Raw genomic sequence first — 16,804 nt, 5'->3', positions numbered from 1 at the left:
TACCAGATGGAGCTGATAGACAGCTGCCCTGGGCATGGAATTGACCTGCACCTCCATGGACAGCTGTGAGTCCAAAATGACTCCCAGGCTGCACACCTGGTCCTTCAGGGGCACAGTTACCCCACTCAGGACCAGGGAGACCTGCCCTGTTGCTTCAATGGCTCTTGTGAGATCTTGAGATGGCCTGTTTGGGCCACCCCTAGAGATGCAATGCCCAAGAACGCAGGTGGGGAAGACCAGAGAACTGCAATATCCATGGCAGAATGTTTTTTGCTCCAGGAACTCAGAACATCCTAACTATTCTGGCTCCCTCACCCAGGATCATTCTGCACCATCCTGTTGGATATTTCTGCTATATCTAACCTGTCAGGGGACTGCCATAGGAACAGGGAAGGGAGCTGGGTTACAGGGAACCTCTGAAAATCTTGCAAAGCAATTACTATTCCTGTGGTGGGGAAAGCCACACCTCCAGTGGGGAAGAGGGGAAGGGACCAGAAGATGCTGCTGGGAGCCCCAGTGCCACACCTCGCCAGTCTGATGGTGGGGAAAGCCACACCTCCGGGGTAAGGGAGGGGAAAGGGCCAGAGGATGCTGCTGGGGGCCTCAGCACCACTCCTGGCCAAGCCGGCCAGGAGGCAAGCATGCCTCTTCCATCGCCCACCTTGTGCAGAGGTGTAAGATGCAAAGAAGGAAGGAAAAGGCTGGAGGTGACTAAGCTTTTTATGTTGGGGGAGGACCCGGAAACGACCACTCCCGGTTTCTGCTAGCGACTGAGGCAGAAATGAACTTGTGGTTCTGCACTGTAAATAGTTTCGCACCTAAATAAAACCTGTAAAAGACAGGTTGGAGTCCTGACTGGTTACTCATGAGCAACCACCATTCCCATCTGACATAACCTATATATGAAAAGGCCCTAAGTAACCAATGTTAAGCTGGTCTCCGTTCTATTAAATCAGTGGTTCTCAAAGGCTGCGGTGTGCCACACTGGTGGGGCAGGAGAGAATGACCAGCATGCCAGGAAAACTCAAGGACAATCAAAGAACATTTAAACATTTCGGTGTAGCATAGTATAATATCAAAACAATTGTTTTCTTTTTTCATTTGCGGAATACGAATAGATATATTTTCAAAATGTGAGCAAATGATACCGAGGACAACCCTGCCCAACGTATTTCTTATCAATAAAAAAACCCGAGAGCAATTTTTATGTTCTGAAAGTGCGGTCTGGAGAAAAAAATGTTCGAGAACCACCGTATTATAAATGGGATATTTATGCATCTCCAGGAAAGAGCTGTTTTCACGATGCTAACTTGGAGACTTATCTGCTGCGGGAGGTGCAGGGAACACCCCCCTTGAAAAAGACAAAATGAAGTTATATGGTTTTAGCAGAAATGTTATTAAGGATTATGCAAAAACTGATTGTTAATGGGCTAAAGTGGAAAATTTAAACTTAGACTGTGTTAAGATAAATTATACATCAAAAAATTGAGAAAGAGGGAAAGGATTTGCTGAACCAGCTAATTTGAACTAGAATACAAAAAAGGGAGGTGTGAGGAAGTCGAGGAAACAAGCAAATGAAAGATAAAGATATGAAATTTGGATGTGTTTTTAAATGTTTTTGTTTTTCCTTGTTTTGTTGTACTGTTTCTTTTTTTATTTTTGATGTATTGTTCGTTGAATTTTTTTTTTACCTTTTTTTTTCTTTCTGTAACTATAAAACATCTAATAAATATTATTTAAAAAAAGAAGAAAAAGACAAAACCCATTGAGAACGAACAGGGGCCTATTTGTGCGGCTGACTATTAGTTCACAATGATCTTCCACAATGGCTATTCGGCAACAGCTGGTCCACGTCTCCTCCGGACAAAGCCTTGGTGGGGCCGGAGACCCCCTACGGATGAACCGTAACCGTTGCCCGGGCAACAGTTAACCAGCACGTGTTTCATTGTTCCCAACTGTTTTCCCCAGGATATTTACAGGTGGCAGGGGATTCCCTTCCCGAAAGAGGGGTCGCAACCTTGCGAACTTTCAGATGTTTCAACAAATTGGGGGACAAAAAAAGCATTTCCCCCCTTTTCAAGTGGATTAAGTAAATCTTATTAGCGGTCATCTAGGAGGCAGATGCAAGGCACAGCGTGAGCTCTTTTGCTTGCTTTTTAAAAATTTATTATAAAAAAAGTATTCGGTGCAATTTGCCAGGACGCTCTCATCAAAGGGGGGGGCGGAGTTTAGAATAATAGGATTGTACAATTGGAAGGGACACCAAGAGGTCATCCAGTTCAACCCTCTGAAATGCACAAGACTAGGATAGTTCGTGGCTTTTTCAACAGAACTGAACCTCTGGGCAAACTGTTATCCAGAATTTGATATATGAACATTGCAATCTCGTGCATGTCTACTCAGGAGAATCACTCACAGGTAGGATTGGAGCTGTAGGCTGTGAACGTTTCTGTTGAGATCACGCAAATCTTCTGATTCAAATGCATTCCTCCCCTTGACAAAATACCACTTTCTTTTCTATCGTTTTCCAGTTATGTATGCATGTATACACAGTGGTGCCTCGGGTTAAGAACTTAATTCGTTCTGGAGATCCGGTCTTAACCTGAAACTGTTCTTAACCTGAGGTTAAGCTAATACCTTTAGCTTAAGCTTAAGCTTAACCTTTAGCTAATGAGGCCTCACGCTGCCACCATGCGATTTCTGTTCTCATCCTAAAGCAAAATTCTTAACCCGAGGTACTATTTCTGGGTTAGCGGAGTCTGTAACCTGAAGCATCTGTAACTCGAGGTACCACTGTATTTTGAAGAGCTTCACAACACAAGTCACATTAAAAAGCAAGCCTTTCAGTCACAAAAAAAACAGTAGCCAAAGCAAACCTGTAAATTTTAAAAGCAGCAATAAAGGCTGAAACCAGAAGGGGCAAAATTAAAACGAACCTTTAAAGGCCTAGAAGGGGGGGGGGGGGGAGGAATCTTTACCTGATGCCAAAAGGAAAACAAGCCAAATGTCCTTGGAACAAGTAGTGCACAACTCAAGGGTGCCACCACCGAAAAGGCCCCGTCTTTGATTGTCAACCACTGTACCTCTGAAGGTAGGGGGGCTTGCCTGACAGGCCAGCATCAGTACTAAGCAAAGTTGTGCAAATGCCAGGGCCCACAGGTCCCACTGTGGCTGACACTAGCACCCCATGGTTGTTCCTTTTGTCAACAAAACATTTCTTAGGAGATTGAATCTGGCACTTATATGCAAAGCACGCTACAAAGCTATGGCTCCCCACCCCACCCCCAGTTGATAAAGCTAGCAAAAGCTGGGTGTATTTTACTTCTTCTTTCTTAAACCTAATAGAAAAAATGAAGGCAAATCTAAAATGTTGTCACTGCTTGATGGAAGCAGCCAATAATTTCTCCTGCTGATAGCAAATTCAGGGGGCGAGTACCCACAGGAATGGCACCAAAGAAGCCCACCAAGAAACAGGAGGGGGAGGTATTGGTATGCTGCAGGTGGCAGGAATCCTAAGACTTGCAAAGTACAAAGCAAACTAAAAATCTACCCCCACAATGGCCCGGTGGGGACTGAGCATGCCCAGTAGCTCAGGAATGTCGGGTATCGGTTGGAAAACAGAAATGGGAAAGGGGACAGCCTGTCTGGAAGCTTTGTGGCCTCAAAATCGAGCAGTGAGTTTGTTGCTGTCATATTTCTTTCTGGGAAAGTTGCACTCTTATTATAGAGGAATCGAAGAGAGGTGCATAGCGACAGGAGAAAAATTCATAGAGTAATGGAATGAGCGTAGCACTCCCCCTGCTGTCTGTAGGCGGCGATTCACCAACACTCGCATTGAATTGGTTTTAATTCTACTGTTGTTTCACAAGATTGCAACCTATCCTGGGATCTTACGATGGACTGGACATTTTCATAAGGCCAGTTTGTTGTTTTAGTTGGTTGGGTGTCCCTCTTTTCCTTACCCAGACCTTTGGGTTATAGGGACATTCTAATGGTTGTTCTCGGAGCTGTTTAATTTTTTTCCTTCTGATTTATGCTGGAGTACTTAATTTTAAGGGACGCGGGTGGCACTGTGGGTTAAACCACAGAGCCTAGGGCTTGCCGACCAGAAGGTCCCCACGACGGGGTGAGCTCCCGTTGCTCGGTCCCTGCTCCTGCCAACCTAGCAGTTCAAAAGCACGTCAAAGTGCAAGTAGATAAATAGGTACCACTCTGGCGGGAAGGTAAACTGTGTGCTGCTCTGGTTCGCCAGAAGCGGCTTAGTCATGCTGGCCACATGACCCGGAAGCTGTACGTCATCTCTCTCAGTCAATAAAGCGAGATGAGTGCCACAACCTCAGAGTCGGCCATGACTGGACCTAATGGTCAGGGATACCTTTACCTTACTTAATTTTAAATTATTATTTTTTGATTCTGTATTTTTTTGCACATTGCTATATTCTCCACTCTGAAATATTCAACGAAGAGTGGGCTATACAGACTATATTGTTATTAAAAATGAGGGGTGCAGGCACACTGAGGGGCACCCAACATTGTGGGTGCCCGGCGTTTGTGTGTGGTGCTTTTTGAAGGGCGTAATAGACCCCATTGGCCTCTTCCCACCATGTGGGCTGTGGAATATTGAGGCCATTTCTGCCACAACAATTTTTTCTGTCCAGTATAAAAGGGGACTTACACTTGGAACCACGCCTAGCCTCTTCTCTCCCTTACCTTACAACAGTGGTGTCCAAACCTTTTTCAAAGAGGGCCAGATTTGATGAAGTGATGGGCCGTGAGGGCCAATCAAAGGGCCGACCATAGTTGTTGACCATTTTTTAGGACTGAAGTTGTTGAGGGGTTTCTTTTAGGATTTTACTCCAGGAAATAAACTGCCACAGGGGCTGGATTAAACTGATTAAGCCCCCGAAATGGACTTTGGACATGCCTGCCTTACAAGAAATAATGTGTATATTGGGGCAGGATCCAAACCTCTTTTACATGGGTAGGCAAACTAAGGCCGGGGGGCCAGATCCGGCCCAAACGGCTTCTAAATCAGCTTGTTTTTACATGAGTAGAATGCGTTTCTTTATTTAAAATGCAGCTCTGGGTTATTTGTGGGGCATAGGAATTTGTTCATTCCCCCCCCCAAAAATATAGTCCGTACCCCCATGAGGACTGAGGGACAGTGGACCGGCCCCCCTGCTGAAAAATGGACTTTGGACATGCCTGCCTTACAAGAAATAATGTATATATTGGGGCAGGATCCAAGCCTCTTTTACATGGGTAGGCAAACTAAGCCCGGGGGGCCAGATCCGGCCCAAACGGCTTCTAAATCAGCTTGTTTTTCATGAGTAGAATGCGTTTCTTTATTTAAAATGCACCTCTGGGTTATTTGTGGGGCACAGGAATTTGTTCATTTCCCCCCTCCAAAATATAGTCCATACCCCCATAAGGACTGAGGGACAGTGGACCGCCCCCCTGCTGAAAAAGTTTGCTGACCCCTGCCCTTATACATTGCAATGAAAGAAGCACAACCGCTTGCTTGCTTGCTTATTTGATAGCAGGTACAATTTCACAACATGAGGGATTTCTGATGGGAGGGATATAGATAGGGGTGCAGAGGGAAGCATGAAGTTCTTGGGTATTATTTTTTTAAAACTTAGAGCGTCTTCAGACTGGACATACTGGAACGATAAGTTTGTATAATTAAAGTAGATTCAAGGACTCCCCTGCTGCAACAGATCTACTTTAACGGAGAACAGGGAGTTTTGTGATGGGGAAGATGCACAGAAATGTATGGGCTGAATGAATATAATATAGAAGATGAATGAACATCTTGCAAGCAAATCAGGATGAATGGAGAATGAATGCTCATTTGCCATATAGGTAAAGGGTAAAGGTACCCCTGACCATTAGGTCCAGTCGTGACCAACTCTGGGGTTGCGGCGCTCATCTCGCTTTATTGGCCAAGGGAGCCGGCGTACAGCTTCCGGGTCATGTGACCAGCATGACTAAGCCGCTTCTGGTGAACCAGAGCAGCACACGGAAACGCCGTTTACCGTATATTTCACCCTATAGGACGCACTTTTTCTCCTCCAAAAATGAAGGGGAAATATGTGTGCGTCCTATGGGGCGAATGCAGGCTTTCGCTGAAGCTTGGAGAGTGAGAGGGGTCAGTGCGCACCGACCCCTCTCGCTCTCCAGGCTTCCGGAAGGTATCAGCAAGCCTGGGGAGCCCCATGGGAGTTCCCGCAGGGCTCCCTAGGCTGAGGATAGCAGCCTGCTGCCCGGAGCGCGGGGCGTGCTGAAGCCACGGCTGAGGGGGGGGGGGATATTTTTTTTCTTTATCCCCCCCCCCAAAAGCTAGGTGCGTCCTATGAGCCGGTGCGTCCTATAGGGCGAAAAATACGGTACCTTCCCGCCGGAGCCGTACCTATTTATCTACTTGCACTTTGACGTGCTTTCGAACTGCTAGGTTGGCAGGAGCAGGGACCAAGCAACGGGAGCTCACCCCGTCGCGGGGATTCGAACCGCTGACCTTCTGATCAGCAAGTCCTAGGCTCTGTGGTGTCCTACGCTCTGTGGCCACTCGTGTCCCTATCTGCGATGTAACTGCCCCCTAAATAAATGTTCAAAAAGACCAGATATGATCTAGACTCTGGCATAAGCTTTATGCAAGCAAGTCAAGGATGAATGTTCAATAAACAGATCATCCAGATGAGACATTATACAGTACAATTTCTGTAAATAAAGAGTAATATAAACAGCAACAAAACATGTTCCCTGCCTTGAGGATTTTACTTATTTACACTATCTTTCAATAAAAGAGCACCTGCTCACAATTTCTTTACTGTTTGAAAATGCAAATAAAAAGCAATCCATTTGAAATAGAAAAAAACAACCTCAGCTAAATGAATCAAAATGAACATTTCTAATTACACAAGTATCTCCACCAATCCCCAAACATCCAAATTAATAGCTGCATTTCCCCCCTGTCTACCAATGAAGAATTAATACAGACCTCACGGAGGAGAGCGTTCCACAACTCTGGGGCCACAACAGGTAAGGTCTTGCCCCAGGTAGATGATAACATTACCTTGGTAAAGGAAGGAACTCTGATTAGGGTCTCACTGGTAGATCCTAAAAGCCCCGGGAGATTATAGGAGAGAAAGTTCTCCTTGAGATCCAGGCTGCTCCAGGCTTTGACTGTCAAAAGCTGCATCTTCTTCAATTAGTCCTGGAAACAAGCAAGTAAAAAAATAAAATAAAAATGCAGCAGTTTTAGAACAGGGCCCAAGTTGCAATCAATGCAAGAGCCCTCATTCCCAGTCCTCAATATGCAAACTTTGTCATCTACCCCAAGCAAACAAAACATAACACCCTGCCAAGGAGGCAACCTCTTCAGCCAAACTATATATATATATTTAAATAACCTTCCCAAATTTTTAATGGGAGGGCAGAGGGCATTGAAAGGCACCAAGGGGGTGTCTAAGGGCACTGTGGTGCCCATGGGCACCACATTGGGGACCTCATGGGCACCACATTGGGGACCTCATGACATTACTGAGCTAGGAGGTTCAATGGTCTGACTCAGTTTAAGGCAGCTTCCTGTGCTGCACAGCCACTTTTTAATTTGAAATGTGTTGTATACCTGTATCTTTATCTACCGTATTTTCGCTCTATAGGACACACTTTTTCCCCTCCAAAAATTGAGGGGAAATGTGTGTGCGTCCTATGGAGCAAATGCAGGCTCCTTGGCTTCAGCGATAGCAACGCAAAGCCTCCGAAGCGCAGAGGGAGCACTCCCTCTGTGCTCCAAAGGCTTCGCGTTGCTTTCCTGAAGCCTGAAGAACGACCCCTCTCGCTCTCCAGGCTTCAGGGATAGCCGCTCGCAGCCCCTCCGGCAGGGAGAGGCTGCACGTGGCTATGGCGTCTTTAGCCCCGCGCAGCCTCTCCCAGCAGGGAGAGGTTGCGTGGGACTAAAGAGGAAGCCAAAAGAGCCAGTGGGATCCATCCCGCTGGCTGCCTTGGCTTGTGACATAGCCGTGCGCAACTCCTCCGGCAGGGAGAGGTTGCGCACAGCCTGTACGCTGCTCTTTGGGGCTGGGGGGGGGAAATAAGATTTTTTTCCTTGACACCCCCCCTAAAAACTAGGTGCGCCCTATGGTCCGGTGCACCCTATGAAGCGAAAAATACGGTATATAGCTATATATCTATGCAGTGGACGTTTGGGTTGCGAACGTGATCCGTGCGGGAGGATCTATTGCTAAGGGTGGATATGACCCCACACCTCCCAACTCATTGGCTATTTAAGCACTTCACGACATTGTTTGTTATCTAGTATTAGCATTATTTAAATTCGCAACCCGCAGCGTTCGCAACCCACATCGCCACATCTGCACACACGTGGGTCGCGATTCGGCGCTTCTACACAAAGCACAATTTAGTGTTTCTGCACATGTGCGAGTGCCAAAACCCGAAAGTAACCTGTTCCGGTACTTCTGGGTTTTGGCGTGTCCGTTACCCGAAAATGCGCAACCTGAAGCGTCTGTAACCCGAGGTATGGCTGTATATCCATATCTCCATATCATCTGTATATCTATATATAATGTATCTTGTTCTTGTATCCTTATCTTCTTCAAGGCGGGGCTGGAGGCACCCCTAGGTGGAGCAATGAATGCAAATTTCACCTTTGTACAGTACATGCACTCACGCACACACAACCCCCTCTGTCCTTTCGCAGAGACATGATCAGAACTCAAGGACACATTTCATCCGGGTGCAAGGGAAGCCCCAGGGTCGGAAGCAGGGCCAGTGATTGGTGTAGCCTGGTGAGAGGGAGTGTACCAGAGAGGCTAGAGGGCCACATTGGGCTCCGGGGTCTGAGGTTCCCCACCTCTGCTATTAAGATCTGCCAGCTGCTCAAGGGCATCGCTGGGACAACTTGTATGTTCTATCTCTGCTGCCGAGTTGCTATCTGTGGTCCTGAAACCCACGCAATAGTCCAAGGTGCTGATTTTGTCTCTCTTTGCCTTCCTATCTCTCTGGAAGCCTGGGACTACTGACTTCCCTCTTTTGACATTTGCATCCTGCTTTTCCAACAGCAATGTTGAGCTCAAAGCTGCGCACAATAGCAATAACCTTAAAAATGAGCAAGCATTGCAGCCACTACAATTATAGCTTGCCGACAAAGGTCCGTATAGTTAAAGCTATGGTTTTCCCAGTAGTGATGTATGGAAGTGAGAGCTGGACCATAAAGAAGGCTGATTGCCGAAGAATTGATGCTTCTGAATTATGGTGCTGGAGGAGACTCTTGAGAGTCCCATGGACTGCAAGAAGATCAAACCTCTCCATTCAGAAGGAAATCAGTCCTGAGTGCTCACTGGAAGGACAGATCCTGAAGCTGAGGCTCAAATACTTTGGCCACCTCATGAGAAGAGAAGACTCCCTGGAAAAGACCCTGATGTTGGGAAAGATTGAGGGCACAAGGAGAAGGGGACAACAGAGGACAAGATGGTTGGACAGTGTTCTCGAAGCTACCAGCATGAGTTTGACTAAACTGCTGGAGGCAGTGGAAGACAGGAGTGCCTGGCATGCTCTGGCCCATGGGGTCACGAAGAGTCGGACACGACTAAATGACTAAACAACAACAATCATACCAAAAATGCAATAGCAGAAAAAGATAAGGCAGAAAACAAATTCTTCGCATGATTAATACAATGTACAGGCCATCACCTATCTTTGGCAGTCAGTTTCCCTATGGATCAGGGCACTTACACAGCAATTTGGGCATCCCTCTGTGTCACCAAACATTGATGGGCATCCCATTCAAAATCAGAGAGAGATTTCCATCTATCAAGAGACCTTTTTCTAATGATTTGTTCTCACTGATGAAACGCCACCCAACCCTCATGGACTAATTACCGAACAAGGGAGCATAGAAACATAGGAAGCTGCCTGATGCAATGTTGATCCATTGATCCATCTAGCTCAGGGGTCAGCAAACTTTCAGCAGGGGGCCGGTCCACTGTCCCTCAGATCTTGTGGGGGGCTGGACTATATTTTCGGGGGGGGGGGGATGAATTCCTATGCCCCACAAATAACCCCGAGATGCATTTTAAATAAAAGCACACATTCCACTCATGTGAAAACACACTGATTCCCGGACTGTCTGTGGGCCGAATTTACAAGGCGATTGCGCCACATCCAGCCCTCTCAAACAACAAATGATACATTTTTGATAAATTTTTAACATTAGTATCTAACAACTCCGTTTCCAATTTGGTTTTTTCTGACGCAAAACCATTTTTCTTGTCAAGTTTAAACAATTCATTAATCTGATAATAACGTAGCCAACCCAATTTATCTTTGATTTGCTCAAATGGTCTTGAGTTGTATCCTTCCTTATCTTCCAACAGTAAATCAGAATATCTCAACCAGGTACTCTCCATATTTATTTTTTTCTGGGCCTCTGCTTCCATTGGTGAAAGCCACCTAGGTGTTTTCCTTTCTAAGGAAAGGATGTTTATATTTTAGGGTATAAAGATTTTCTAATTATATGGTTTTTAAAGCCTTTATGAGCCTCTATCTTATCATACCATAAATAAACATGCCAACTGAATACATTGCCGAACCCCTCCAAATCAAGAACATCAGCATTATCTAATTTAATCCATTCCTTAACCCAACAAAGGGCTGCGGCATCAAAATATATCTTCAAATCCGGCAGAGAAAATCCCCCTCTTTCTTTTGAATCTGTTAGTAATTTATATTTAATTCTGGGTCCCGCCCCCCGCCCACCAGATAAATAAACACTTTCTGATGGTCTAGCTCAGTAATGCCAACACAGACCGGCAACAGCTCTTCAGGTTTTCAGGCAGCGATTCTCTCCCAAATCTACCTGGAAATGACAGGAATCGAACTTGACACCTTCTGCTTCGCAAGGCAGATGCTTTGCCACTGAGCTACTGCCCAAATGGGATTGAGAACACCCTCCCTCTCCTTGTTAACATACAATCTGCCCACACCTCTCTCTGTGAAAAAGGAAAAACAAGATTTACTTTTATTTTTTACTTTTTTGCTTCTCTCTCTTGATGTCTTCCCCAAGCCCCTTAGCAACTGGGATCTGGCTCAGAAGGCACACGAAGGCTCCTGGCATGATGCCCTGTCTCTTTTTCTAGTCAACAAAGCGAGGGACCCCAGCCGCAGAACGGCAGGTGCAACAGACGCAAGGTCCAGAGATTTCGCTTCATGGGCCCAAATGCCACCTGCCAGCATGTTGTGCTTTCACTCTGAGATGGAGCGGAGAGGAGGGGGATTTCTCTAGAGATGGGGTGAGGTGGAGATTTTAGGCTTCTGCAGACAGAGACTCTGGCGTTGGGCCTCTTCCCAACTCTGCGGAGGGCAGTTTTGCACCTAGGCAGGGAATAGCTCCCCTCTCAACCAATTGCCATATTTATTTTATTCGTGGGAATAGTTCCACATTGGGTCATCAAAGTGGCTCACACAGATTTGATTATTATTTTTTAAAGAAAATATAACGGAGTTAACAATTTCATGAGCTCTCAAGCAGAAGCAAAAGGTGCCTGAAAGATGGGCAGATCTATTTGGTTTCTCATTTTTGCAATCTTAAGTTCAGTTCTATGCATTATTATTTTTTAAAAAAGCATTTCTGTACTAAAATAGGATGAAACGTCAGGGTGGCGTAAAATGTTAAAACATAAAACACAATTTAAGAAATGAATATTAAATATAAACACTACTGATGATCCTTAAGGTGGCTGGCTGATCAAAATCAAAATCAAATAGTTGCAAAGGCCTGTGAGCATTTCCACATTAGTTTGCAATGAGGGTGGTGGTGGTGACGATTTAAAAAAGGCCTCCTGATAATCATCAGTGTTTTTGTCTGAATTTCTCCCATTAAACACATTTTCAGATGCAATCTCTCCTAATAGAAACACTTTTGCAAACCAGCTTCCCCAAACGCAATGCGTAGGTGCGTGATATTTTCCAATAAAGCATGCGTTCATTTCTGTCCAGCGCCGAGGGCCTTCTGGTGGTTCCCTCGCCGCGAGAAACCAAGTTACAGGGAACCAGGCAGAGGGCCTTTTCGGTAGTGGCGCCCTCCCTGTGGAACACCCTCCCACCAGATGTCAAAGAGAAAAACAACTACCAAACTTTTAGAAGACATCTGAAGGCAGCCCTGTTTAGGGAAGCTTTTAATGTTTAATAGGTTATTGTGTTTTGGTGGAAGCTGCCCAGAGTGGCTGGGGAGGCCCAGCCAGATGGGCAGGGTATAAATAAATTATTATTATTATCTGGCCGGAGAACAGAAAAAAATTGTGTGAATTTGGTAGAGTGGTTGTGTTTTGGTCCCCTTTCCACTGGGTGGGAGGGGAAGCCCACAGACAGCCTTCTCCCTGGTGTAAATGGTGTCTTCACTCTGAGGGGTAAGCCAAAATGGCAGAAAGTTACCCCCCTAAAAGAGGCAGATTTGGGGGGTTAGAATGGAAAGACACAGAACAGGTGATGCATTCCTGTCCCCTAAAAACGTCCCTTCCACCCCTTGCATTTATGTCACTTCAGTGCCTCTTCAGATTGGTCTGTTTTTTTTACTCCTGAAGGTATCCTGCAAGGCAGTGGAGGGTTAAGATCAGAGTTTTCCTTCTCCTAGATGGGCTACCTTCCCAAGTTGATGAGCCCCTTCTGCCCCTCACTTCCCTCTACAGCACATGAAGAAACCGCCTTCTCGACCGTTGGACCCACTATTGGTCTCATCTATTCCATCAGAGCCTGTCTTCACATGCAGAGGAAGTCCCAAACTCACCAAGCATTTGAGATCCATGAGCTATCTTCACCTGTTTTAGCCGGCCAGTCGAAGCCGCTGTCACCTGCTGACAACTTCTAGGAGCCATAGGTGAGAGCTGAGTGCCGGGTGGGGACCAAACTACCCCAAAATGAGCATGACGTGTCCCTCACCAGCGATATTCAAGGTAAAGGGATCCCTGACCATTAGGTCCAGTCGTGACCGACTCTGGGGTTGCGGCGCTCATCTCGCTTTATTGGAGCCGGCGTACAGCTTCCGGGTCATGTGGCCAGCATGACTAAGCCGCTTCTGGCAAACCAGGGCAGCGCATGAAAACGCTGTTTACCTTCCTGCTGGAGCACACCTATTTATCTACTTGCACTTTGATGTGCTTTCGAACTGCTAGGTTGGCAGGAGCAGGGACCGAGCAACGGGAGCTCACCCCGTCACGGGGATTTGAACCGCCGACCTTCTGATCGGCAAGTCCTAGGCTCTGTGGTTTAACCCACAGCTCCACCCTTCACCAGCGATATTACCCCTCCCCTAACCCTCCACATACCCCAGCTCTTGAACTATAGTGCAACAAAAGCAGGACACCCCCCCTCCCCCGCCGTACATTTGTGGGATGAAGTGTTCATAGATTTGAACAAGAAGCTATGGGGCATTTAAAGATGGGAAAGGAACCATGTCCTGAAAGTTTCGATGGTGCAAGCAGTATTGGAGGCGGGGTTCTGTATAACCACCCCGATAGCACCATGAGTACAAGTCATCATGAATACACAATAAAAAAGGGTGTCTGGAGAGACTCTCAGAAAATGTGGGTGCTGGAATATGCTTCTGCCAAAATACTATGTTTCTCTCTCCTTAGAACAAAAAAAAGCAAACTACATGTACTCAAATGCTCTTCATTGAGTGTGCTCATCGCTTTACAATTCTATAGACACAATAGGCAAATTTTAAAGTAATAGCAAAATAAACTTGTGTAGGGTTATAAAGGATTGTAATTTTTGCATTTCATTGCCATTCAGCTCCCACCTTATTCACCCCCTCCTTTATATACCTGCCAGCTAAGATCTCTTACCTAGATATTCTCAGGGACTGGACCTTTTCAACTTATGCAACAAATTGTATTTCAGTTATTAATGCCGCATTAATTTTTCTGAAGCAAATTATGTCCACGGAGAAGTATAAAGAGAATCGACATATTGAGCAGCGTGCTATATTTTTGGCATTTCCACCCTAAACAACTCTACATAAGAGTAAGCGCTGTTGATTTCAGCATGCCCTTGCGTCTTACGTGCCAAAAAAGGAAGCCAAATTAAAACTTTTTAGCAGGGTGACATGATAGAATTAACTCTGGATTTTGAATGATGTTACCAGTGGATGGCAGTTCTTTAGCAGGTTGCCTTAAAACTACACCAAGAGAGTATCCAAAATTTGGTGGTCGGCATTCAGTTTTTCAAATTTTGACAATCCTGGGTGAAGCAGGTGAATTTCCAAAAACTTAGATACACTGGTGACAGCTGACAAGTGCTTACTTGTGTACTCTCCAAGATTTGAAATACATCCATGTCTCCATCTATCTCTATCCATTTTCATCTCGGCTCAAAATTAATCTGGGATTGTCAACATTCGCCTATCAGTGCAACCTCCCACCCAATTTTGGACATTCACTGTAACACATACATTTTTAGGAGTGGGCCAACACAATTCCTTCTTCCACAACAGGAAAATCAAGGTGTTTGTAACAGAGCGGTAAGGGTTACACCTTCCACAGTTAACATAACTTTCTACCTCACCCCATAAAAAAAGATTTTCAGGCTTACCAGAAAGGATTGTTTGCATTGCTCCCAATCTGGCCAGGCGGGTGGGGGCATGTCTGAAGAGACAGACAACACGGTGGGATGGCAACAGGTTTGCAGCCGAGAGGTCGCTAGCGGAAATTCTGCTAAAGCAGCATTTTATAGCCCAAGTCCACTTTGCTTTTTGGCATTAGCTCATTTGGCAAAGGGAAAGAACCCCCGACTATAGACAGCATCAATTCAATATCTAGGTCTTCCCTTTGAGCTGGAATCCTCTTTGAAGTCTTCCAAATTCGCCACCGGAGCTCGCCTGGGCCTCCGAAATTCCCTCCCTGCCGCATCGCTTCCTGCTTCTTTGATTTCCCTTCCCAATTTCTCCAGCACAAAAGCATCTGCCCACCGCACAGGGCAGCCGAAAGCTTTCAGAAGGTTTTCTCTCTCTTTTTTTTAAGCTCCCCCCACCGCAGCGAAAGAAAGCCAGGAGCAACATGTTACAACAACCGAGCTTTTCTATAGGAAAGGAGACTGGCAGCCCACACTTTGTTATTCACTTCATAGGCAAGAGTCTTTTTGACAGTGCTAAACCACCGGCCCTGCTGAGCTCAGCAGGAGTCAAGCGCTGAGTACCATCTGTCAAAGCTGTAGGGTCTTCCCCCTCCTCTCCTCGCCCCGTTTATTGTTATTATTACTGTTATTATTATTAAATTATTCTACAATCTGCTAAAAAGGAGGCAGGGAATGGAAGTTACTTGATTGCATTGTTAGCGGAAGTTTGCAGACTGACTCCAAGCAGCAGTGAGTGCGCAAATTCCCAAAACACTACAAAGAAAAGAGGGGAGAGAGAGTATTCTCTGAAGAGAGCCAGTCTTTTAACTCGGAGGGTCTGTGTGAAGCAGAAAGAGAGTTCCCTGCTATCTTATTCAAGAAAAGGTTGGAACCATTCATTCAGAAGAAGCTTTGATGGGGAAAAGGGTACTGTTTGAGTGTTTTATTTCAACTAGCCATAACAGGTATAATTTTTTTTTGTTGCATGGCAAGTTCCCGCCTCCCACCAGTAGGAAACAACGACATGTGACACAAGTATTTAGGTTAATGGGCTAAAATAGGCCACAACTTTATTGGTTACAGGTAAAGAGCGGTATTGGCTTAGGCATTGGTCCGAACCGACTATCCGGCTTCAGCCTGTTTGCTTGAAGACCAGGAAGGGTTAACACCAGCAGGGGGAGCCCTGCTGATACACACCAACTAGGGACTCCCCCAGGGTCACTGCTCGGGGGCGTGCTTTAGGTCCTGACCTCCATAGGCTTCAGACGAGGCCACGCCCCCCAGAATCCTTTACCAGACTACCCTTCAATATTTCGGGGAGGTGATGGCACTCCTCCCCCTAACACATCTACATAACAATACCCCTACCAATGCCTAACCGCCAAAACCAAGGAAGTTGTGACGATTTGCTACGAGGTAGGTGAAAAACCAAATGGCCGGTGCCAATTTGCCAAGTGGAAAAAATTCCTACCAGGCCCCTCAACGGCGACCGACCGAGGTCCATAACAAGGTCAGAAAGGAAACCTTGAAGGGCGGGCGGGCGGGCAACCTAAAAAGCTGAGCGGCCAAAGAGGGAGATCCCGAGCCGTGCTTGCCTCAAATGAGGCAGGCCGCACCCCCTGAGCCAGCCGATTGGCTGGCCAGGGGAATGACGCGGCCCGAGGATTCCCCTGATCGCGTGGGGCTGGAAGCCAGCCTCCTCCTGAGGTCGGAAGTGGCTTTGTCATTGTTACACGAACTTCTGGCCTTCCAAGTGTTGCCGGACTACAAATCCCATTGCCGCTGACCATTGGCCATGCTGGCTGGTGCTGATGGGAGTTGGAAGTCTTTAGTTGCTTCAGAAATGCACAGTAAACTTTTTGGAACTTCCCCAAAACTTTAACCCTACTTTTAGATGGGGTTCAGCTCATTCAGAAACGGGAGACTTGAGTCTGAAGGGCTCTATTTTGCTCATACTGAGCCTGGCAACTTAAAGACAAGTCCATCCATTTGCCACCTCAGTTGGCCCAGAAAAGTAGGACACAGAGATGGTGCCTTGGGCTGAAAACCGAGGGGCCGTGGCACAATGTGTGCCTGTGACATCACACACTTGACGCATGACACATTGTTGGGATGAGGCGCATCCTCAGCAGAAGGCCTTGCCCAGCGCCGTGCAGCTTCAATGGCTGTGCCT

The 16,804-nt window shown here is 46.3% G+C and overlaps 1 long non-coding RNA gene across 2 annotated transcripts in view; it reads right to left on the bottom strand.

Moving 5' to 3' along the window:
• The window catches only part of LOC310674049, a 75,339-nt gene that overhangs the window by 13,912 nt on the left and 44,623 nt on the right, over positions 1-16,804 (bottom strand). For both annotated transcript variants that reach the window (XR_014509357.1, XR_014509358.1), the window contains exon 2: positions 7,076-7,216. This is a non-coding gene — a long non-coding RNA (uncharacterized lncRNA). The remainder of the gene's footprint in view (positions 1-7,075; positions 7,217-16,804) is intronic.

The sequence above is a fragment of the Podarcis tiliguerta genome (assembly GCF_965153285.1).
Source record: "Podarcis tiliguerta genome assembly, chromosome: 3".
Taxonomy (NCBI): domain Eukaryota; kingdom Metazoa; phylum Chordata; class Lepidosauria; order Squamata; family Lacertidae; genus Podarcis; species Podarcis tiliguerta.
The sequence above is the reverse complement of the archived record's forward strand: the minus strand, read 5'-3'. Positions and strand labels throughout refer to the sequence as shown.